The sequence below is a fragment of the Chanodichthys erythropterus genome, chromosome 20 (genome assembly GCF_024489055.1).
Source record: "Chanodichthys erythropterus isolate Z2021 chromosome 20, ASM2448905v1, whole genome shotgun sequence".
NCBI classification, from domain to species: domain Eukaryota; kingdom Metazoa; phylum Chordata; class Actinopteri; order Cypriniformes; family Xenocyprididae; genus Chanodichthys; species Chanodichthys erythropterus.
In genome coordinates, this window is record NC_090240.1 from 25,291,787 (window position 1) to 25,315,941 (window position 24,155).

The following is a 24,155-nucleotide window of genomic DNA, read 5'->3' on the forward strand; positions in this document are numbered from 1 at the left end:
AGTAAAGTATATGCATTTCTATTTCTTCATTGCAACTATTACATACAGATGCTGGTCATAGAATATCAATGTCAATTAGAATATCATGAAAATGTTGATTTATTTCACTAATTCCATTCAAAAAGTGAAACTCGCATATTATATTCATTCATTACACACAGACTGATATATTTCAAATGTTTATTTTTTTTTTAATTTTTTAAATCCCAAATTCAGTATCTCAGAAAAGTATCTCAGAATATACCAATACAAAGAAAGGATTTTTAGAAATCTTGGCCAACTGAAAAGTATGAACATGAAAAGTATGAGGATGTACAGCACTTAATACTTAGTTGAGGCTCCTTTTGCCTGAATTACTGCAGCAATGCGGCGTGGCATGGAGTCGATCAGTCTATGGCACTGCTCAGGTGTTATGAGAGCCCAGGTTGCTCTGATAGTGGCCTTCAGCTCTTCTGCATTGTTGGGTCTGGCATATCGCATCTTCCTCTTCACAAAACCCCATAGATTTTCTATGGGGTTAAGGTCAGGCGAGTTTGCTGGCCAATTAAGAACAGGGACACCATGGTCCTTAAACCAGGTACTGGTAGCTTTGGCACTGTGTGCAGGTGCCTGTTGGAAAATAAAATCTGCATCTCCATAAAGTTGGTCAGCAGCAGGAAGCATGAAGAGCTCTAAAACTTCCTGGCATATGGCTGCGTTGACCTTGGACCTCAGAAAACACAGTGGACCAACACCAGCAGATGACATGGCACCCCAAACCATCACTGACTGTGGAAACTTTACACTGGACCTCAAGCAACCTGGATTGTGTGCCTCTCCTCTCTTACTCCAGACTATGGGACCCTGATTTCCAAAGGAAATGCAAAATTTACTTTCATCAGAGAACATAACTTTGGACCACTCAGCAGCAGTCCAGTCCTTTTTGTCTTTAGCCCAGACGAGACGCTTCTGACGCTGTCTGTTGTTCAAGAGTGGCTTGACACAAGAAATGCGACAGCTGAAACCCATGTCTTGCATACGTCTGTGCGTAGTGGTTCTTGAAGCACTGACTCCAGCTGCAGTCCACTCTTTGTGAATCGCCCCCACATTTTTGAATAGGTTTTGTTTCACAATCCTCTCCAGGGTGCGGTTATCCCTATTGCTTGTACACTTTTTTCTACCACATCTTTTCCTTCCCTTCGCCTCTCTATTAATGTGCTTGGACACAGAGCTCTGTGAACAGCCAGCCTCTTTTGCAATGACCTTTTGTGTCTTTCCCTCCTTGTGCAAGGTGTCAATGGTCGTCTTTTGGACAACTGTCAAGTCAGCAGTCTTCCCCATGATTGTGTAGCCTACAGAACTAGACTGAGAGACCATTTAAAGGCCTTTACAGGTGTTTTGAGTTAATTAGCTGATTAGAGTGTGGCATCAGGTGTCTTCAATATTGAACCTTTTCACAATATTCTAATTTTCTGAGATACTGAATTTGGGGTTTTCCTTAGTTGTCAGTTATAATCATCAAAATTAAAAGAAATAAACATTTGAAATATATCAGTCTGTGTGTAATGAATGAATATAATATACAAGTTTCACTTTCTGAATGGTTTTGTTGAAATAAATCAACTTTTTGATGATATTCTAATTATATGACCAGCACCTGTATAGCTTTCTCTCTGTTCTGTTCTTTTCTCTTATATTAAAACTGCTTAATAATATGTCATTAAAATTGCTGATAAGTAACTTTAAATTAAAGATAGTTTTCTTTGTATTATCATTTTTTAAATATGTGTGTAAGATGATAGCATAAATAAACAAGAATATAAATCAATCATTTATGTAGGCAACAATGACAAATAAAAACGAATAATTTAATTCTGCAAACAACATGTTGTCTTCATGTTATCCGAGTTAAAACTACTGATATATTTCCCTGGTTTAAACAGCTCTTACTCTTTCTAAAACATAAAACACTGTACCGGCTCATTACGGGATAGCAATCCTCTCTCTCTCTCACACACACACACAAAGACATGCAGACATAACAGAAGCATAAGGAACTTATTATCAGAGCAGAGAATAGCACAATCACCCCCTTCATTCTCCTGGATGTCCTCTGACCTGTTTAATTATGTCAATGCTGCTTATGCACCTGTGTGTCCCAAGCTATTACACCTCCCATCACTTAACGGCTTTTAGTATCTCAGCATCCTGTTCCACATCCAGCCACTTTATTGCCTCATGCCACAACCGAAAAAACCTAATGTTTGAGTTTCCCTCGAGCGAGACGGGCGCAATCGTGTACTTTAGGTGTTCAGCATTCAGCCATGATTGCTGTTTAACGCTCTTTGTTGAGGTGGGCTCGTAAAAGTCAGGGTCAAGCAACAGAGGTGTGTTGTGGGCTTCCACCCCCCACCGGCTGTAATGAGACGCAGAGACTTTAATAAGATGGAGGATAGTGCACGCATGCAGAAAGAACATTAGCACGCCGTTGTTAGACTGCAATCCTCCCTCCCTCGGATCACAGCGGAGGCTGATCAGCTTTCTCACAGCATCTATGACAGGAGACATGCATTGCTGCTTCATGCATTTACACTCTCTTTGTGGCACCATTTTTGCATTTTCATTCACATATTACAATACACTCTTCTATTTATTGTACGTATTTACTTTGAATATGGGCTGATTTTTAATATTAGAAGTTTGATAGCAAAAATAGGTGCATCAACAGTCCACATGTATCACAACCCTGTCAAAGGGTTTCTATGAGAGAGCGAAACAAGAGAGAACGGGAGGGTGGAGCGAGAGGTGGATCATAGCAAATCCGTAGAGGCTTATTGGTGCATTGAAGTCACATGATCGCTTTAGGAATGCTAATTCATGCTGTATTTTTTTCTCCTCCTCTGTGCTTGGTGTAGTCTGTGCCTGTCGGATAGAGCAGACCTCAGACATGGTGTAGGATATCAGGAAAGAAACAAGCGATTGAAGTTGAGACAAGGCCTGTGATAAAGGTACGTACAGCTTTATTAAGATGTGCTTTTGTGTATTGCTTCATATGTGACTGTATATGTCACTTAAGCAGGAAGCCCTTACTCTTCAGGCTTAGTGCCTTATATCAACAGTATGTGTGGTCTGTATGTTAAACAGAGTGCAGAAATGCTTGTATGCCTGTGCATGTACTGTACGTCTCGTCACAATGAAAGCAGTTTACTTTGGAGAATTCCACCACATGTCTCCGCTGCTTTCAGTGCGGTTACTAACATCAGAGAGAGCGACACAGATTGACAGATACTATCTAGGTGGGCTTGATTATGCTTCACCTAAAATGAACATTCTGTCATCTTTTACTCACCCTACTGTCATTACAAACCTTTTATAATTGTGTTGTTTTGTCCATATAGTCAATGGGCTTCAGTGTTGTTTTGGACCCCATTGACTTTCAGTGTATGAACAAAAACATAATTCAAAATATCTTAAATATGAGTCATTTTTTGGGTGAATTATCCCTTTAATGTGTCAACCTGAATATATTATCAATAAGGTAATAGTAGTTCAAGCCAAAGCTGAAGGTGAGTGATTTATATAGACATGCGTCACATCATTTGTGATGTTTTAAGGATTATCAATGAGTTTGCTCAGTGTACGTGTACACAAGAAGCTTTTAGACCTCTCGCAAGACCAAACGGAGACAATACATTCCCCAACAGGGGAGTGTTGCGCTATAGTGGACTGACTGACAGCTATACAATTCATTTAACCTATCGCCTCTCAAATAACAAGACCATCTGCACTCTTTCGATACATGCCGGTTTGACCCAACGCTCTGTAAACAAATCCAAGAAGAGCGACGCTTATGTGTAATCTTGCCAGTGTCATCTTATGAATTTGACACTGAACATCTGGACTCTTTGATCTGGGTAGCTTTATATGTGATATGTTTTATAGCATGTTGTTACATGAGATGCCATGTTTTTTTCTGCACTTGTGCTGTAGCGTGAAATAAACCATAGTTTATCGTTAATTATTTGTGTGTCTTGTAGTACTAAGGTACTTACAGTTTGTTGCAAAGCTTGTTGGACTCAAACCGCCAATGGGCAGGTCACTTCTGTACAATAATTGGGGTAAGACCCCATGTTTTACACTTGCCTTTCCTGTGTCATGGGCCTCACAATGAGCTTGAGTAGTTTACCCTCACCCTCAGGTCAGACTAATAATCAATCAAACAGGAGGGACACAACTCCGGTCCCCCTAAAGCACCAGGAAATGAGGGGCTCGATGAGTAGTGCATGGCTTCTGTGGTCAAGAGAGAAGAGATGAAGTTAGCACACTCATACTGATACCATGACTGCAGCATGGGTGATGGCCCAAGACAAATTTCCCCATGTGGGTCAATAAAAGTTTACCTTACCTTACCTATACAAGGTTTTTTTTTCATTATTCTCTCGCAAGGGCTGATATTTTCTGCAGAAGAAACAAAATGTCCTATAACAACTTTAAGTGAATAGATACTTGTTTAGTGCACACAGGTGGTTTATAAAAACCGCATGAACTAAATATAAGTGCAACAACACAACAAAAATGCAAGGGCCATCTTTGACTTTAAACTATTTTCAAAAAGTTAATTACAGCAAAATAAGAACACGTTTGATGACAACACAAGGCCACTTATAGACAAACTTTAGTTCTTCATTTTAGGCAGAAAACAGGCAGAAGTGAATTAATGATTATAAGTGGGCTTTTTTCTCTCTAATTATGGACAGTTGCAATTTGCATTGATTTTTGGAATTATTTACTCAATATTTACAGAAGTGCAGCAGAGGAAACATATTTAAAGTTGGCATGAAATGAAAATCTATTTTGTTAATGCATTTTAAACAGTATATGTTATGGTTTACGGTTCATGCATGTATATATATACTTTCTTTTTTTTTTTTTTTACCTCAAAATCAAAATGTCATATCTCGATCTTCTGGTGAAAATGACAGACCAATTATTTAGTTTAATTTAATTTAAACCCTGTCCTTTAAAATCAACCTAACCCTGTTGCTACTTCCATTTCATTGTGACTTTAAGCTTATTTTGGGTTTGTTTTAGCAACACTCAAATGCATTTGTTTCTGTACTCTTTCTAAAGTATCGCTACAGATGTTCTAGAAGAAATTTCAACTGAATAAATCACCTAAGTCCAGTTGACAATGATTTTTTAGTAGGCCAAATCCCTCATGCACAACCCACAGAGCACTAAACACAATTGCTTTCCCTTTTAACAGACAGCAGCCCATTATAGACCATATATCACATGCTGGTGATGGTTCTTTTGAGGGAGGAGGTCTGTGTTTGAGCACATGCAGTGACCCCTTGATCTCTAATGAGCTATACAGGACTCAGCAATATGTGTTATGTGGCATCTAATGGTGAGATCCATCTCCAGCGATGAAAGCGATGAGAAACAGTAACAGATGAGCCGAAATTTTTTCATACAGCGCTGTCCGAGCCCTCACGAAGATGAGACACAGACCTAGCGAATGAACGGGTTCACCTCACTGCTCACCATGACATTCTTCTGTCATGCCTGATGATGCTCTCGTGTGACTCAACCATTAACACAAACTCAAAACAGACCGTATGTCAGGGCTCTCCCTTTCATTTCTGACAGTTTCTGATACTTATCTGAAGTTTAGATATGTGCACAGCTCTTCTCTCCTGTCTTTCCTGAAGAATGACAAGTTTTGTCCTCAGAGAAATATTTGCAGAATGGGTGTATGCACTGGTTCAAGAGTCGAAAACCGCCGAAAGTGATTAATCAAACTGAGTGCTGCATCAGCAATAACGATAATTCTCAGTCCTTGAGTTCATTAGGTTCAAAACTACTAAATCTAACAGTATTTGCAGTAACTAAAATATTTACAAATAAAAGAAGTAAAAAAGAAGGATCATTCTCTGCTTGTTATCGAGCACAAAACAGTAGCCATGTTTCATTTCTGAATGAATCAATGTTTTTGAAGGAGTCGGTTGAGTGAATGATTCAATGACTCACTCATAACGACAGTCGCTTGTTTAGATTCTGAATGAATAAGTGTGTTTGAACGAATCGTTGAATGAATGTCTCATTTCATCAAAGAACATTTACTGGCTGAACATTTAGAGTCACTGAAAAATATGCAGCCTGTCTGCAATGTGCAGACCGACGAGTGTAATGATATAAACAGTGAAAACTCAAAGTGATCAGCACTCTTATAATGCTGCTTGACCAATCCAATTCAAGAACCGAAACTAACGGTTGTATAATGAGTACAATTGTCTTCTCAGTGTGCACAGATCTCACTTTCCTGGCAGAGGGATTTTTTTTTCCAGACCAGGAAAAGACCAGCTCTGAATAAGAATGTGTGAAAGCTGCTGACAACCTGTAGTAACTGTTTGAGAGTGTATGAAGTGAGTGCAGACAACTCTTTCTTTCTCTCTCTCTCTCTCTTTCCCTTCACTGCTGCCGGGGAAGATGAAAGTGATTCTTGCCTGCCTCTGAGCTTCATGCCCAGGTGTTCTCCGTCCTCCTCTCCCTCTCACTCAGCTCCCCAGCTCAGCAGCCGACAGCCACACAGCTGCTTGACATAAATCTCCTTTTTCTTTTTCTTTCTTTCTTTCTTTTTTTGGGAGAAGCAAAGCATTAGGGCATTAATGATTTTGGTTCCTCATCAGCAAGGCAGCAACCACTGATATTTGGCCCATATTCTAACCTGTTTAACTTTGGAATTTCCCCAAAATGCTGAAATGCTGTCACATTTCCTGCTTTGCATATCTAAAATAAGATATAATGTACAGTCAGTTGGTCAGTATTGCAAAATAACATCTCAACAGTGATAAGTCATTATTCCATCTAATCGACAGCTATTTACAAAATAAATACAAAAATGAACATAAAATACTGCTTTGATTTGAAATAATTTAATGATTTTTTTTTTTTGGAACAACGATCACAAAGAATTTAGTGGTCATTATATATAAAAAATTGACGATGAATGCTGTGACTGACTAATCAGAATCAAGTATTCCAAAGAGAAATAAACATGAAAGATAAAGGTACAACTTAGAAATTATAATAATATATACACTGTAAAAAAATCCCAGTAAAATTTACGGTAAAATAACGGCAGCTGTGGTTGCCAGAACTTTACCGTAAAAAATACAGTAGAACGTTAAAAAAAAAAATCTGTTAAATTTACGGTAAAATAATGTATTTCATTAACTGATATAATGTTAATTTACCAACCTAATGGAGTACTAATATCTGTTTTGTACCTTTATAATACACTGACAGTCACTAAACACAGTTGGTGATGAGAGTCACATGATGAATCAAAGTTCATCATAAGCAGCTTTTCCACAAGCTGAGAAGGACAATACTAATATAGGCTATAGAAGGTGCACACAGTGTCATTCACACACACACTAAGCACCATCATGGTAACATGCATGAAATTTTTTAAAATGCAATCAACATTAATTTAACAACATTAGATGTAACATAAAACCCTAATGTACATAACTGATTAGAAAAAATGAGAAAAACTAAGAAAAAACAGAGTTATTTCAACGAAAATATATCAAATGTGAAGTGTCACGCAGGGAATTGTGGGAATGTTTTTAAAAATTACGTTTTTTCACTGTAAATTTTTACAATGAATTGTTATTTTTCACTTCCAAAAACTGTGAATTTATTTTACCGTAAAAATTACATTAAATGTACCATTAGATCTATTACAGATATTCACCGTATATAGTACGGAAACTTTCTGTAAACCAATTGACAGTTTTTCACCGCAGCATTTTTACAGTCTTTTACTGTTAAAATTATGGTCATTTTTTACAGTGTAAATACATATTATAATACATCATATAACAGAAAATAATAATTCTCAAGAATAACCTTTGCTAGTCAGGTGTAGAAAGTCAGAGGTGTGTTCAATAAGGAATACCAGATTATTCATTTTTCTATGACTGTTAAATCTGAGAGAAAGAAAGGAGGAAAGCCCTAAAGTGGCACATTTGTCAGTCAAGTGTCTTGAAAATTAAAACTGACATTGTTGGTTCTTATCAGATTTGGAGGATTTAACACTCAAGGTCTAAATGGATTTTTTGAGTGTTACATCTCTAGACATTGTTTGACAAATTAGAGTGACAGAGATATGAAAGCTTCATAGTTCTGAGGTTTTCAATATTTACAGTCACTTTTCATTTCTTGTGTTACACTCGAGGCTTTCCACCTTAGGACTGAAGTAAATCAAAGATCAGAGAGGCAGTTTAACTCTGAGGGCTTAAATTACATACAGGATCTGTCATCTCTTCCTCCCTGTTTGCTAAGTATACTGTCTGACAGCTTCACGCCTAAGGACTGCCACTATGACAGGTGGTTGTTCACAAGAACAAGGTTTGCTCAGGTGTTTTAGCTATGTGAGCAACTGGCAAACTATCAGTCACCATTTGCTATGAAACAACCACTAAAAGTATTTTGACTGTAGTGTTTAAATACAGGAAAACTAAAGTTACAAAAGTGCAATTTTTTTATGCAAAGCACATTTAAAAAATTGCTTTGATTATTTATACATTTCAATCAAAGCAACAGCAGCATTGGCTCAGCCAATGGCATTATTGTGGGGTGGGGCTATCTGCTTGTTTGGCCAATAGAGTGCAACAGTTCTCTTTTTCAGCAGCCTTTGTTCTGAAAATATTTTTCTAATTCATGTTTCCCATAGGGAAAAAGTTTTATGAGCCTTGTTTGTTAAAAAGTTATGAGCCTTGAACCAAAGTGAAGAGCTACGAGGTGAATCTCAATATTACAACCTTTGATTTAAAGGTGCTCTAGAATTAAAAATTGAATTTACCTCGGCATAGTTGAATAACAAGAGTTCAGTACATGGAAAAAACATACACTGAGTTTCAAACTCCATTGTTTCCTCCTTCTTATATAAATCTCATTTGTTTAAAAGACCTCCGAAAAACAGGCGAATCTCAACATAATACCGACTGTTACGTAACAATCGGGGTGTACGCCCCCAATATTTGCATATGCCAGCCCATGTTCAAGGCATTACACAAGGGCAGCCAGTATTAACGTCTGGATCTGTGCACAGCTGAATCATCAGACTAGGTAAGCAAGCAAGAACAACATTGAAAAATGGCAGATGGAGCAATAATAACTGACTTGTAAATAACTATTTGTAAATTGTCTTTCTAAATGTTTCGTTAGCATGTTGCTAATGTAGGCTACTGTTGGTTAAAGTTACCATCGTTTCTTACTGTATTCACGGAGACAAGAGCTGTCGCTATTTTAATTTTTAAACATTTGCAGTCTGTATAATTCATAAACACAACTTCATTCTTTATAAATCTCTCCAACAGTGTGTAATGTTAGCTTTAGCCACGAAGTACTATCAAACTCATTCAGAATCAAATATAAATACCCAAATAAATACTATACTCACATGACCCGAAGCATGCATGCAGCATACATGACGAACATCTTGTAAAGATCCATTTGAGGGTTATATTAGCTGTGTGAACTTTGTAAATGCACTGTATTATAGAGTCACGAGATCGATGGGCAGGGAGCATGAGATTTAAAGGGCCAGCAGCCCCTGAATCAGTGCATAGTTAATGATGCCCCAAAATAGGCATTTAAAAAAATTTATTTAAAAAAATATATGGGGTATTTTGAGCTGAAACTTCACAGACACATTCAGGAGACACCTTAGATTTATATTACATCTTGTAAAAAAAACTTTCGATAAACTAGACAAAAAGACAATGGTACTAAGACTGTGTACTTAATGGCTTTGATGAGGGAAAGAACTACAATCCCATAACCCATTGTGAATGACATAGTCGAATGGAAAAACGACATAAATATTTATAAAAAATATTTAAAGTTATTGGCGGGCTCTATAAAGTTCTTTTGGAATTATTTTCTTGTTTCGATTCTCTGATTGGTGGAGTTTTTGCAGATTCATGGGTAATTTTTTACCAGGAATTCTGCTGTTAATAATAAGAAAAATAAGTTGAAATAATGCAGGCTGATGGCTTTAGCAAAAGCCTATACCATCGATTAACAACCTTGTAGCTCACAGTAGGTCTTTCTTTAAAAGCTTATATGTTATAATTAAAAATAAATCATCCTATGGAGATTACGAATGGGATTTTTCCTTTCAGAAACCAACTGTTGCACTATATGGCAGTTGGGAGGAGTGTTCAGGAAACCTGTCTGTAACAATCATTATCTTTTTGGTCATGCTAGTAGCAGAAATTCACTTCGGCTTTAAATTTTGTTACTCAGGGAAAAGGTGCAAATGGATTTTCACCTGTGTTCTTCAGGTTCTGTCAGTAATAACTTATATGCTGGAAGGCTTAGAGGTACTTTGTAAACTGAGTGGTCTCTGGGGCATCTGTGTATCTGATTCCTTCCCTGTGGTAATGTAGTTTTACGGCTCTGGGAGTTTGCATAGTGAGGGCCACGTGTGCTGCTGGCTGCAGTCTATTTATGCTGAGACAAAGGGGATGAATACAGCCTGAAAAGCTCTCACTCTTTTGGCAGGAAGATGGTAATTTATAGTCCCAGTGTGAGAGCATCTTTGAGCTGGACTAGTGACCTGTTTTAGACAAGCTAAAGGAATAGTTCACCCCCAAAGAATGAAAATTCTGTCTCATTTACTCACCCTCATGTCTAGAATTTTGTATGATTTTCAGCAACATTTTCATTTTTTTCATACACTAAAAGTGAATGGTGACCATAGTTAAAATGTCAAGTCACTATTTTCAGTAAAATGTCTTAAATTCCTCACTCATATGGTTTCAGATACATAACATACCAATTTTATGGTGCTTTTTTTTGTTACCCTTTTTGGAGATTGAGTCCCTATTGTGTTCCACAGAAGAAAAAAGTTTGGAACAACATGAACACAAAAACAAAACTTTTGTTCATTTCAATATCAGCAGCACCAATTTCTTTTATTTTATTTTGTTTATTTTTTTACACCTACTTTTCTTAAGTTCCAGCTTTTCCTAGGATCGTGAGATGACAGTTGCATCTCATGATCCTAGGAAAAGATGGAATTTAAGAATTGAATGGGCTACAATCATCTATTAGACTCCTTATTCAGATAGGAACAGCACTTGCCTCCCAAGAGTGCTGTTTAAATGTTTTAAAGTGATTTTGTGCCACTAGAGGCATTACAATTTTGATTGAGACATAATAATGAGATGCTGCAAACGATTGTGTGCTTGGGGGGCCTGTGTTGTTATATAGCGTGTTAAATGCTTTACTGATGTTCAAATTCAGGTTATTTCACACTTGGACTCCACCTGATAATCAGAAATGATACACATCCAGTTTGTGAGCACTCGGCTGAATAAAACGACAGCAAAATGGCCAAATCCGTGCCACTGTTTCAATTTATCTGGCTCTGTGAACACCTAATTTATATGTTAATGGCGCCATTTTGAATGATAGAATCCCAAATCATTGTAAAATTACACCACATAGTTGGCATTCTCGTTTGGTCACTGAAGATAAGGTAGCTCTCTATTTAAACCAGACTATTTTAATATGCAAACACAGTCTGTATACTCATTTACACTTCCATTCTGTCTGGATATTTGCATGTGCAAAATTCAGTTTGGCTTCTATTTTCAAATCCCTTTCTGACATTATTGCATTGCATATCATGCAAACTACAGCACTTCAAAAAAAGACTTGTGATAGCAGTCAGACAGAGAAACCCGCCTCTGTCGGGCTCTTCACACTGATAGCAAGGCGACTGGGGGTCATATTTCATGCCTTCTCAGCTCTTGTGGTCCTTGCAGACAAAGCTGGCAGTTTTATGGTGGATCTTAAGGAAATGAGGGCCACAAATCTCCTCTGCCTGGTTGCCACATAGAGGGAATGTGCTAATGTGTGGAGAATGATGGATACCAGAGAAGAGAGAGTTCTGGCAGGACAGAACAATGACTTGTCAAGGTTAAGATACATTTCTCACTTTGAACTATTTTGTGGTTGGTGAGCAACTCAAGAGAAGGAGAACTTCAGCTGAAGTACTGAAGACCTGCTCTGTTGAATCATTGCATGTCATTGAGATAAATGAAGATGGTTACTCAATGCTTCTTGTTTCTGACTCACACAAGCTGGAGGTTCTGTCTATGTTCTGTTTTCTAACTCTCCCCGCCTCTGATTTACGACAAGCATTGATATATGCTCAACGGGCACATTGTTAAGCGAACATGTCTTGTCAAAGTCTTTCACAGCAGTGAAATCTTTCAGAGTGATATACACTGTTGCGCTACAGAGCAAGTGTTCATCATTGAATCTGACAGAATGAATCTCTGGAGTGTCGGATCTGGAGGTGACACTACGTCTGACATATTCATTAATGGTGGGAGCTCCTAAATGCTTTACTGTTTACTCACACTTGGCCAAAGGTGTCAAAACTGACAGCAAGCATCCTGTGATGAAGCTAATATCCTGAGAGACTCTTTAACTAGCAGTGTGGTTAGTGTGATTAATTTAAGGGCCCTATTTTAACGATCTAAGCACATGGTCTGAAGCGCATGGTGCATGTGCACTTAGGGTGTGTCTGAATCCACTTTTGCTAGTTTAACATTGGAAAAAATGGTCGACGTGCCAGGTGCATGGTCCAAAAGGGTTGTACCTAGTCTCTTAATGAGTTATTGGTGTGTTTTGGGTGTAACGTGCAATAAACCAATCAGAGTCTCATACCCCATTTCCTTTAAAAGCCAGTTGCACTTGCATCATGGCGGATTCGCTATTTAGATGGCGGAATTTGCAAGTGGAAAGACTGAATTTTCTCGAGAGAGGAATCTTTTTATTTTTAATATTTGGCATGTTTGTTTGCTGTTGCGCATCCCTGTGTGTGTAACAAGCAGAGTGTATTGTGCACCCGCCTATAGATGCATATTACTAACACACACACACACACACAAAAAATACTGCGGCATTGATTTTAGACCAGGTTTTTTGGTCAGTGGCGCAGTCGTTTTCAGTTGCCTAAAATAGCAATGCGCCAACAATGCGCCTAAACACCATTTTCAGACCAGCACGCCCATGTGCGATCAGATGGGTGCGAGTGCATTTGCTATTTAAACAGCTTGGGCGCTGGACGTGAAAATGATAACTGCGTCGGGCTGAAACTAGCAAAAAACACTTGCATCGCATTGTGCTGGGTTTATGATAGGGCCCTAAATGTCATATGTTTATAAAACATGTTAGTCAGTTTGAACTATATAATGTAAATAACCATTATAATAATAAATCTTAACATTTGATTTATCCATTCAAAATATTACAAACAATATAATAAATGTATTAATCTAGGTCATGTTAATTTATAAATATTTTTTTTGTTCATTAATTCATGTTCATTAATAATACATGAACAAAATGAACATTTTATTCTGATATAAATTTTGTTGATTTTATATGAACTTAAATAAAAAATCACATCAAATTTAAAATATCTTTAAAAATAAAAATGTTTTTTTTTTTTTTTTTTTTAATGTTTTATATTAATGTTAAAATAGATAACAAATATTAAAAAATGTATATTAATATTAAAATAGATAAATGGGTAGTTGTAAGATTTTAGGTTAAAAGTTTTTAAAATGACTTTAATCACCTTGTCTCTCAATTAATATGAGCTCATAAAAACTGCATGCATAATGCATTATATACAGCAAAAGTATGCTCTCAAAAAAATCAACCTGGTCTCACAGAAAGACGTACCAAAAATACATACCAAGCTGCAGTTTCCAACAAAAATGAACACTAGAGGCAGTAAAACAGCAAGCGCTTTTAATCGTTTTCATACAGTTACGATTACAGGGTCAGATTATGGATTAATAAAGAATTGTTTTTATGTCTCCTTGCACAATATTATGTTATGACTTCAAAACGTACTCGGTTACTAACGTAACCTCGGTTCCCTGAGATACGGAACGAGTACTGCGTATGGGGAAAGGTCTCCCTTTTTCCCCGCTGCTGAAGCCTTTTTCAATAACGCAGTGTAACTGCACCGTCATTGGTTCACTCATAGACAAGTTGTTGAACCAATGGCGGCGCGGCATAGCTGCGCGGCCTATGGCGACAAAGCGCGCGAATATTCCCGCCGAAATGGGCGGGGTATAGGGCTATATAAGCAGGCGTTTCGCCATAGGATTTCAGTGTCAATCGACTGAAGCGACGACCCTGAGCCGCAGCCTCGTGGCACGGCAAGTGACGCAGTACTCGTTCCGTATCTCAGGGAACCGAGGTTACGTTAGTAACCGAGCACGTTCCCTTTCGATACTTCACTCGTACTGCGTATGGGGAACGAATTCAACCACGCCGTGCCACGGCTGGGAACGATATAGCTTGCATTTGGCCACCCAGAGGGGGGCAAAAGGACAAGCGGAGGCAAAGCCTAACCGAACCCATGGTTACACTGAAGGAAGATACTTCCTATGGTGGCGTGAAGCGGGACCTGTTGGAAGCCGCTAATCACACCGACAGGACCCGAGCTTGTAAGGTCGGGACATCGAGGTGATAGAACCTGACAAAGGTGGACGGCGAAGACCAGCCGGCCGCCTCACAGATGTCTTGGATGGAAACTCCGTTGGACCAAGCCCACGAGGAAGCCATTCCTCTAGTGGAGTGGGCCCTGACTCCTATGGGGCAATTAGTGCCCAGTGAGGAGTAGCACAGGTTAATAGCATCCACTATCCAACGGGAAATGCGTTGTTTCGAGACCGGAGACCTTTGGTGCGGCCGCCAAAACAAACAAAGAGTTGATCCGACAGTCTGAAAGACTGTGATCGGTCTATGTAGGTCCTCAATGCCCTGACTGGGCAGAGTAGCTGCAGCTCTGGTTCGTCCGCCGAGGGAGGAAGAGCAGAGAGCGAGATGACCTGAGCTCTAAACGGAGTTGAGAGCACTTTAGGGACGTAGCCATGCCTAGGTTTCAGAACGACCTTAGAGTCACCAGGCCCGAATTCGAGGCATGCAGGGTTCACAGAGAGGGCCTGCAAATCGCCAACACGCTTTACCGATGCTAGTGCTAGTAGCAGAGCGGTTTTTAGTGTTAGGGCCTGAGGTCGGCTGAACCCATTGGTTCAAATGGGGCTCCTTTCAAGGCCCTGAGGACCAACGAGAGGTCCCAGGAGGGAATAGTGAGAGGGCGAGGAGGATTCAAACGCCTAGCACCTCTCAAAAAACGGATCACGAGCCCGTTTCGTCCACCCGATTGGCCAGCAATAGGAGCGTGGAACGCTGCAATGGCTGCTACGTAAACCTTAAGCGTGGAAGGGGAGCGCCCCATTTCCAAGCGTTCTTGGAGGAAAGACAGTATGGAAGATACGTCACTCTCCACAGGGTCTATGTTGCGTGTTGAACACCAATCAACAAAGACTGACCACTTCTGGTCGTAGAGGCGCCTCGTAGATGGGGCTCTAGCCTGAGAAATGGTATTTAGGACGTCCTCGGGAGGCTAGTCGGCTCCCATCGAGGGACCAGAGGTGCAGAGCCCAGAGCTGCGGCTGTGGGTGCCAGATTGTTCTGTTTGCCTGAGAGAGGAGGTCCCGTCTCAGGGGAATCGGCCACGGGGCTCTTAGAGAGAGCCTGAATAGCTCTGAGGACCAAACCTGGTTCCTCCAGAGCGGGGCCACCAGAAGGACTCTGTGCTGGTCTTCTCTGATACGCCTGATGACCTGGGGGATCAGTGCGATCGGAGGGAAAGCATAAAGGAGCGTGCTGGGCCATGTGTGGGCCAGAGCATCTACTTCCTTCGAGAAAAATGTTGGGCAATGAGAGTTGTCTTCTGAGGCGAAGAGGTCTACCTCTGCCTTCCCGAAGAACTCCCAGATCGTGAGGACCACTTGGGGTGGAGCATCCACTCGTCGGAGGGGATGTTGCTCCGTGACAACATGTCCGCACCCAGATTGTTCCTGCCAGGGAACATGAGTCGCTCTGAGCGACTGAAGCCTCGGAAGAGCCCATTCCAGCAGTCGTTTCGCCAGAGCGCATAAGCGGCTGGACGAAAGACCGCCTTGGTGGTTCAGGTATGACACCACCGTCATACTGTCTGACCGAACTAGAACATGACGTCCCGTCAAGTAAGCCTGAAAGAACTGAAGGGCTTTCATCACTGCTAGCATCTCTAGACAGTTGATGTGTAGATGGCTTTCCTCGTGGCTCCACGAGCCGAAGGCCGGTCTGCCCTCGCACACAGCGCCCCAGCCCAAGTTGGAGGCGTCTGTTGAGAGCACCGTCCTCCGTGAGACCGCCTGTAAGGGGACTCCGCGTTGGAACCATACTGGATCCATCCAAGGTTTCAGGGCTAGAAGACAGGCCCGATTGACCTTGAGACATAGGCGGCCGTGCCGCCATGCGCTGGGAGGAACCCGGAACTTCAACCAGTACTGAAGAGGCCGCATCCGAAGAAGGCCTAGCTGCAGCACCGGGGAGGCGGAAGCCATCAGCCCTAGCAGCCTCTGGAAAAACTTCAGAGGGAGATAGGCTTTGTTCGTGACAGATGCCGTGAGCTGCTGAATTGCCAGGGCGCGCTCTGGCGAGACTACTGCCGTCATACGGACCGAGTCGAAAACTGCTCCCAGAAACGAAATTCGTTGAGTGGGGCATAGCGAGCTCTTGGCTAAGTTGACCCTGAGACCCAGGCATTGTAGATGGCTGAGGAGCACGGATCTGTGGCGTTCCAGCTCGTCTCGCGAACGGGCTAAGATGAGCCAGTCGTCGAGGTAATTCAGAACCCGGATTCCCATCTGTCTCAGAGGGGAAAGCGCCGCGTCCATGCACTTGGTGAAAGTGCGGGGAGCCAGGAGACAGCCCGAAGGGCAGGACCGTATATTGGTATGCCACCCCTTCGTATGCGAATCTCAAGAATCGTCTGTGACGGGGGCTATCTGGATGTGAAAATACGCATCCTTCAGGTCCAGCGAGCAGAACCAGTCCTCGGGGCAAATGTGCGCGAGGATCTGCTTCAGCGTCAGCATTTTGAACTTCCGTCTCATGAGGGAGTGATTCAAAAGCCTGAGGTCTAGGATGGGTCTGAGACCGCCATCCTTTTTGGGGACCAGAAAGTAGCGGCTGTAAAAGCCTGTCTCGCTCTCTGACGGAGGAACCATTTCCACAGCTCCTTTTTCCAGCAACGACATGACTTCGGCCCGGAGGACATGAGCGTCGTCCGGATTGACCGATGTTTGAAGCACCCCGGCGAAGCGGGGGGCCGTCGTGCAAACTGGAGCGAGTAGCCCTGGTTTACGATCCCCATGACCCATTCTGACACATCGGGGATGGCCTGCCAGGCCTCGGCCCGAGTGGCTAGGGTTGAATAATGTTGGGTGACAGACCGCCGTTGAGAGGGTCGTACACCGCGAGGGGTGGAAGAGGAAATTTGCTCTTTTGTGATGAGGTAAAAATTTGTCCGCCGTGAAAACGGCGTTTGGAGTGGGCGCAACAGGTGTGGGCCCAGCTGTCACTTGGAGTATGTTTCCCACGCCCGGAAATAAACGAGGCGGAGGGGAAATTACTCGTGGGAGCTTTTTGGGGTGGTCCGGTCGTAACGGGACGGTCCCCCATCCTCTTCCTGTCCGACGAATCAGGACGACTTCGGAGGCACCGGGTCCAGCACAATCCTGGGCCGGGGTCCCTGGCGCCTCGGGAAGGGAGGGCGCTTCGCAGGGCGCGAGCGCTGGCGATGCTCCTGGGGCGGCGCTGCCTGTGTTGCAGGTGGGGCTGGTTTGTTCTGCTGAGCCGGCGCAGTCCTGGGGCGGCTAGACGCAGAAGCGGAGCTGGAGCGCTTAGGCAAGAAATGCCTCATAGCCTGAGACGATTTCTGCGCGGCAGTAAAGCGCTCAGTGAAGCCATCCACTGCAGGCCCGAAGAGACCAGAAGGCGAGACCGGGCGTCTAAGAAGGCCGTCTTGTCTAGGTCTTTGATCTCCGTTAGGTTGAGCCACAGGTGGCGCTCCAACACGACCAGGCTGGCCATGGAACGACCGATGGCCTGGGCCGTAGCCTTCGTAGCTCGCAGGGCAAGATCCGTGGCGCTGCGGAGATCTTTGAAGGCTGGCGCGTCGATTCCAGACTCATCCAGAGAGCGGAGGAGTTTGGCCTGGAATGCTTGAAATATGGCCATGGTGTGGAGCGCAGAGGCAGCTTGGCCCGCCGAGGTGTAAGCCCGTCCAGCCAGAGTAGAGGTGGTCCGACAGGGCTTGGAAGGAAGGGCCCTCTTCGTCTTCCAACCCACAGCCGCGGGAGGACAGAGGTGAGCAGCCACCGCTTCATCTAGGGGTGGCAAGCGCTCGTATCCCTTCTCCTCGGCGCCGTCGACGGCGGTGAGGGCGGAGCGGTGCGTAGTGTGGAGGCGGGCAGAGTAAGGAGCGCGCCACGACTTCGTCAGCTCTTCGTGGACCTCAGGAAAGAAGGGCGCTGAACGCTGGCGAGGTGCTTGGCGGCGGCCTGGCAGAAACCATTCGTCCAGGCGGCTGCGAGGACGGCTCCTCTGGAGGGGCCCACTCGAGGTCCAGCTCTTCAACGGCTCTAGACAGGATGCGGAAGAGCTCGGCATCCATGCCCTGGCCATGCTCGATGGGTTCCAAGGGAGGCGGTGGAGCGGGGTCTTCCGGCTCGCCAGCCCATCCTTCCGCTTCGGAAGCCGCAAGAGACATGGAGTCGTCTTGTTCGTCGTCTGTTCCCCCGAATGAGACGAGGTCACTCGCTTCTGCGGAGGGACGCTGCTCAGGGCGAGAGAACAGAACTGGAGAGAGTTCCCTGGGAGGAGAGGGCGAGGCACGCGGGGGCTGGGCCGGCGGAGCTCGCTCAACTCCTGGCGCTGAGTCGCTCTACCCCGCTGTCTTTTCCTCGCCGGACCGCGGGAGGAAGGAGACGGGAGGGCGCGAGCGGCGAGATCGCCCTCAGTGAAGAAGGCGACCCGCGAGCGCAGGGGGAAGCGAGACTCGCCACTCGCAGTGCGGGCATGAGTCTCCAGCGAGCGCGCCGTCTGCGTGGGGCTTGCCCAGGCAAGCGACACACTCGCTGTGTCCATCGTCGTCGTGCAGGGGGGCCCTGCAAGTACCACATGAGTGGCGGGGCATCGTGAGACGCCGCTGCCGTGAAAACGGCAATTGGGTGGTTTTAGAGCGGCGAGGGCCGCGGAAGCTCTTAAAGCGGTGAAAACCGCTGGAAATCGCTCTTTTAGAGCGGCGTTTAAGCCGCGGATGAAGCTCTCAGGCGGCGCGCCGGATGGCGGCAGGGGACGCACAGGAAGCGGCCGGAAGCGGGAAGCGGGAGGCGGCGGCTCGGCGACGGCGCTAGAAGCTGCAGTCCGCGAGGGCGCCGGCGCTTTCTTCCACCGGCGAGTCCAGGCGAGTCCGCTGCGGGAGCCTCTTCAGACGGCGGCGAGAGCAGAAGGCGGCGAGCTTCTTCGGCTTCAGGCGGAGATCAGCGAAGAGAAGTAGATGTCGTCGCTGAAGGAGAAAACACTGAAATCCTATGGCGAAACGCCTGCTTATATAGCCCTATACCCCGCCCATTTCGGCGGGAATATTCGCGCGCTTTGTCGCCATAGGCCGCGCAGCTATGCCGCGCCGCCATTGGTTCAACAACTTGTCTATGAGTGAACCAATGACGGTGCAGTTACACTGCGTTATTGAAAAAGGCTTCAGCAGCGGGGAAAAAGGGAGACCTTTCCCCATACGCAGTACGAGTGAAGTATCGAAAGGGAACGCTTTTTACCAAAGTGCACGATTTGTAAACGAATATATTTTGTACTTTGCATTGGTTAACCAACTCCATATGTTTCGCTTTTCTGACATAACAAGCTTGCTCGGTAGCTCAGCTGATACGGAGTTGAATTTAGGATGAAGAAGCCTTGGGTACGAAAAAGAGCTCATGGTAAAAGAGCTCAAAGATGATAGATCAAAACAAGCTAAAACAGCACAATTACGGATGCTTTTTTTGTCACATTTGCTTTTGTTAACACTATCTGGTAGGTTTAGGTGTAGTGCTGGTGGTACGTTATTTTAAAAAATAAAGGAGCACTACACTTTTAGCGCCACTCACCAGACAAAATTTCAAATCAGAACTGCGGTGATTCGTATAAACCAACGTCATAAAAACGTACAATATTCAAGTTTATCAGTTCCAGCAAAAAAATTAATATGCTTTTAGTGCCACTCATTGGACATTTCACGTTGAAACTAAAGTGATGTGTACGTATTGGTACGTATTTTGGGAAAACATTCCCACAGATACGTTTTTCCAACAAGACCAGGCTCCAAAAAATGAATTGTTGGATTTACTTTAAGGGTGCGTTCACACTTGTCATGTTTGGTTCGATTAAAACGAACCCTGGTGCGATTGCTCGGATAGTGCGGTTCATTTGAACATATGTGAACGCTGCCATCCGAACCCTGGTGCGCACCAAACAAGCGGACCGAGACCGCTGAAAAGATGGGTCTCGGTCCGCTTCCAAACGAACTCTGGTGCAGTTCGAATGATATATGAACGCAACACGGACCAAAGACATGTAACCGAACCAAAAACAGGAAGACGAGACCCTAAAAAGGACAGAATCCTCACGCATGTCGGTTTTTCTTGTCATAGTCGCGAGTTTGCCCATCACAGGCATCAGACACGCGTCTCCACACAGCAGATCATTTGTGTGTGTGACGGATGGATTCCCGCCGCTGTTTTTACTACTTTACACATTTTATAAGCTCTCCACGAGTTCCCAGCTGGCCAAAATACCATCACATGCAGGCTACACACCGCTACGCACACACAACGAGCTAATTTACCTCAGCATACAGCATTGTTTTGGATGTTCGGTAAGTTCCGTCTCAAAATAGGCAATACGTCATAAAATCCGACCAGTCAGGTTGTGAATGTATCCCTATGCCTTAAGGTTCGGTATATTTTGGTTCGGTGATAAAATTGCCAATGTGAATGCTAACCGGACCAGGACTAAATGTTTTTTTTTTCTTCTTTGGTCCGGACCAAATGAACCAAACGAACAGAGTGTGAACGCACCCTTAAATGTGGTTCCATACAACTATATTGAGTAATTTGTACAAATAACAATTTAGTTTTTATGAACACAAGAAATTAAAGTAAAGCTGACAAAAGTTCTTTGACTCTTCTAATCTGCATTCCCTTGCAAAGCATGCTGAGAACTAGTTCCCAGTTAGTTATGTCAACATTAATTTGTGCGTTTCGCTCAGCAATGTTAAGTTGACTGAACAAACACTTATTAAGTAAAGCTGATAATACTCATTTTTAGTAGAAACAACTCAGTGAAATTAGGTTCTTGTAGTTACATGAGTTTTTAAGTAATGTAAACAAGGATGGTTTGAGCGAAGCTAACAACAGAGAGTGTAGAACGTCTCACACTGCATGACATGTGAATACACATATGTGCAGCATTTAGAACAATGACTGACAATCAATTCTCTTCAGTCAAGCTGTCATTTTATGACATGACAAATGCATGACAAGACACACAACAGGTTTTAGCTTATCTTTTGAATAGCCGCGTAGCTGTGATCCTAGCAGACTGGTTTAACCTTGCTGTGGCCTGTCCAGACAGGCACAGATTGAGTGTCTCATCCATCTGCAGTCATTTACCCTGAGGGTTAGCCCTGGTTGTGTTTGATGTGGCCTCTGCATTGTGCTGATAACTCATCTCTACCTGAACACCTCAGACTAACCTCGTTTTTTTACAGCTCCGGCTTATCCCATTGTATTGCTCAGTGCAGAGTCTCATCCTGGTTGCTACACCAAAAGCACTTTTGTCTTCATTGAGTGTAACTCAATTTGCTGTCTGACTGTGAAAGGGTTTTATTGGCAGGTTACTCGGCTGATGATGGCACTGGACGTTCGGTTATCTGCAGAGGTGTGTGGTGAGGAGGTCTCTAATGCAGGCTAGAGAGCAAATTGAGTGGAATAATTTGTAGTTTGCTGTTAGCCAGTGAAATGAGAGGAGAGAGAGAGAGAGAGGGGGGAGAACGACAATGAGAGGACGAGTCTCTCTTTCAAGGTAATGGAGAATGGAGAATGTCCTTGAAAGATTCCACATCTAATGGAAGGTTAAGTGGGATCAAACAAATTTCACAAATATATTCTGATGACTTAATTATCTAGGGTTATAATAGAAAATCTCGCTGTGGTACTCTTTTTTTTCTCTTAATGTGCACTCAAAGAAACACAAATAACTCAAAATGTGATATTTTAGGGCCTTCTGAACGTGTTAGACATATAACAGCAGGTGTATTGCACTACAGAAGAGGATAAATCCCATTTGGTTGTTGTGTATCAGCGGCCTCGCTGTTGGTCTAGCTGTTCCTCAGCTGAGTAAAGGAAGTGGGGCTGGGTTTATTTTGACCAACAAGTGTCCGCCCAGCCCCCAAGAAGAAAACCCCACCTCATTTCCCCCTGCAGCAGCCTTTGATGTGTGTTTGTTTAATGACATTATTGGGTCCCAGTCATCTGTTTTGGGAGGAGTTCTGGTCCAGAGAAGAGTCAGAGGTTGGATTCTCATCGCTGCTAGTTGTATCCTGTCACAAGTTGTGGTGGAAGCTGTCAGACTATCTGAGTGAGTACAGTGCAACTGATTCGGTTTTTGGCTTGAACTGTTTCTGCACAATTTTAAGATTTGATTTTAGTTCCCTCTTTACATCCATGAGTTATGGAATCAGCTGCAGTTAAAATGTTAGTGGAATGTTCCCAGCTAACAATTTCATGTTGAAAGGGGCGGTTTCTGCATTCCACTGTGCTGATTTTGCATTGTTTTTCTATGTAAACATGCGCTAGGCGGACATATTTGATGGTTGCTCTTGTTTCTCATATTTTTTGCAGTGTCTCATGCGTGACATGCTGTTCCAAAAATGAAAAATGAGACCTTGTGGGTTTTTCCTTTCTACTGCCCTTGCGTTTTTCTGTGTGAATGTTTTCAATGTTGAATGTTTTTCAGAATGTTTAACATTCACAGAACTTTTGGAAATTTCATTTTTCATGAGTTATTAAGAACATTAGGAAAACATTCTTAGAATTTTACAGCATTACAAATGGCCGCACTCGCTCATACATTAAAACAAGGTGAATATGAAGGTTGGATGGGGGCTCCGTTTACTATGACTGAACGACTAAATTGAAAATTAAGGACCTTTAGTCTTTTACTACAGGTAATTCCTTAACTCATAGATATTTAAAACAAGAATGGCTCAACTGGCCATTAAAAAAAAATTACGTAAATGTTACGTAAACCTGTTAACACTGAAAGAGCTTGCAGCAATAGCTCTGAGAATGTAATCTTTCTGTCATTTCAGGTGCAGATTTTTTTTTTTTTTTTGGACATACTAATTGGCTTGTTACATGCTTGACTACCTCTAAATCAGAAAATCACCATTTCAAGTGTGGTGTCATCAAATGCATTCCAAAGACAGAAAGACAGTTTTACCTGAGTGGAAATCAAAGCATTAATTTTGCCTTCAGCAGAGATCAGCGTGTTGATACATCTGCTATGGTCCATGAGATCCCCAGATGGATCAAAGCCTAGGGCTGCCTCTAGCGCTGATGTCACGACTGCGTTATATTGTTCCAGCCATTCAGTCTTCACATTTGTTCAGAGCTACTGGAGCTGGTGTGGGCATGTGGATCATAAAAGAACTGAGGCCTGCAATTCTGAGAGGTGTTAGTTAGGCAGTAAAGAATTGCAAAACGTCCAACAAACTGTGTAGCTGTCACTTTCAGTGAGAATTCAAAATATGAGTATTTAGTGGTGAAAAGGACCTGTCTGCACAGATTAAATCCTGATCCTGTCAAATGGGACTCAGTGTGAGAGTGACATGGATATTTATTGCAGGATGTTTAACACAGCAATCCACTAAAGTATATTGGAAACAGGTGGAAGTCTTTGAGCGTTTCAACGCTGATCTCCTCTCATGGTAGTGGAGAGCTGAGCTATTTGCAGGTAGTCTGAGTGAATCTGTTCATAGCTTTGGAAGTAGCTTGTGAAACTGCCGTTGGGGGTTAATTATCATCACGCTCATTCCCCATTTTTGTTTTATTTAGATGACCTTCTGTCCATTATAATGTAGTGGCCTAAATTCACTTGGTTGATTTTAGTTT

At 43.0% G+C, this 24,155-nt stretch overlaps 1 protein-coding gene across 3 annotated transcripts in view; it reads left to right on the plus strand.

Annotated features, from left to right (window-relative positions):
- The first annotated feature begins 2,849 nt into the window (after positions 1-2,849).
- The window catches only part of phc2a (polyhomeotic homolog 2a (Drosophila)), a 53,026-nt gene continuing 31,720 nt past the window's right edge, over positions 2,850-24,155 (plus strand). For all 3 annotated transcript variants that reach the window (XM_067371469.1, XM_067371470.1, XM_067371471.1), the window contains exon 1: positions 2,850-2,987. The gene's annotated coding sequence lies outside the window, so the exon portion shown is untranslated. The remainder of the gene's footprint in view (positions 2,988-24,155) is intronic.